This window comes from Gossypium arboreum, chromosome 11 (genome assembly GCF_025698485.1).
Source record: "Gossypium arboreum isolate Shixiya-1 chromosome 11, ASM2569848v2, whole genome shotgun sequence".
Lineage (NCBI taxonomy): Eukaryota > Viridiplantae > Streptophyta > Magnoliopsida > Malvales > Malvaceae > Gossypium > Gossypium arboreum.
Genome location: NC_069080.1, coordinates 84,461,833 through 84,463,022, shown reverse-complemented (window position 1 = coordinate 84,463,022; position 1,190 = coordinate 84,461,833). Strand labels below are relative to the sequence as shown.

The 1,190-nt window shown below is 39.1% G+C and overlaps 1 non-coding gene across 1 annotated transcript; it reads left to right on the top strand.

The window, feature by feature from the left end:
• Positions 1-465: 465 nt before the first annotated feature.
• Positions 466-571, top strand: LOC128285080 (small nucleolar RNA R71). Its single transcript, XR_008275495.1, has one exon. It is a non-coding gene; the product is annotated as a small nucleolar RNA R71 (small nucleolar RNA).
• The last annotated feature ends 619 nt before the right edge of the window (positions 572-1,190 follow it).

The window sequence follows — 1,190 nt, the reverse complement described above, 5'->3', positions numbered from 1 at the left end:
CCTCTCCATGAAAAATTTGGGTGATTCCTCCAACCTGCATTGTAAGTATTGCTATAAGGATTGTTTTGAGATTGAGGATTATTACCCATGTAATTTAACTGCTCGTTATCCATGTTGTGGCCGTAAGGTGGGTATTCTGAATTGCTCGATCCACCTCCATTTGCTTCGTACTGCATTACTGGGTGAACCTGTGAAGAACTAAGAAAACCATCAATTTTCTTATTCAAGAGTTCTACCTTATTAGAGAGCATGGTGACCGAATCGACGTTATAAACGCCGGCTGTTTTCGTTGGCTTTGTCTTCATGACTTGCGACTGATAGTTATTCAGTGACATCTCCTCTATAAATTCATAGGCATCTTCAGGTGTCTTATTATTGATGGTTCCTCTAGCGACTGCATCAATCATCTGTCGAGTCGAAGGATTCAGGCCATTATGAAAAGTTTGAACCTATAGCCAAAGTGGTAACCCATGGTGAGGGCGTCTTCGTAAAAGGTCCTTATATCTCTCCCATGCATCGTAGAGCGTTTCTAAATCCATCTGCACAAGAGAAGAGATATCATTATGTAGTTTAGCCGTTTTAGCCGGCGAAAAATATTTTAGTAAAAACTTTCCGGTCATTTGTTCCCAAGTAGTGATTGACCCTCTTGGTAACGAGTTCAATCATTGTTTGGCCTTATTCCTTAACGAAAAAGGAAACAACCGAAGGCGGATGGTGTCATTAGAAATGCCATTAATTTTAAAGGTATCACAAAATTCTAGGAAATTTTCCAAATGAGCATTGGGATCCTCTTCCTGCAAACCATCAAACTGAACAAACTGTTGTATCATTTGAATTGTGTTAGGTTTCAGTTCAAAATTATTTGCAACAATAGTAGGTCTAACTATACTTGACTCAGTTCCTGTTAAAGAAGGTTTAGCATAATCATACATAGTGCCCGGAGCAGGATTCTGATTTACAGCAATCGCAAGAGGTAGCGAATTTTCTTGGTTTTTAGCCATCTCCTCGGTTGTGGTTTGAATATCGTCCTTTTGCTCGTTCTCTGTGTATCTTAAGCTTCGCCTTATTTCTCTTTGGTTTCTTCAAACTGTGCGATCGATCTCACTGTCAAAAAGTAATGGTCCTGACGGGTTTCTTCTAGTCATAAACTATAATAACCTGCCAGAAAAAAGAAAAAAAGAAGAATTAGT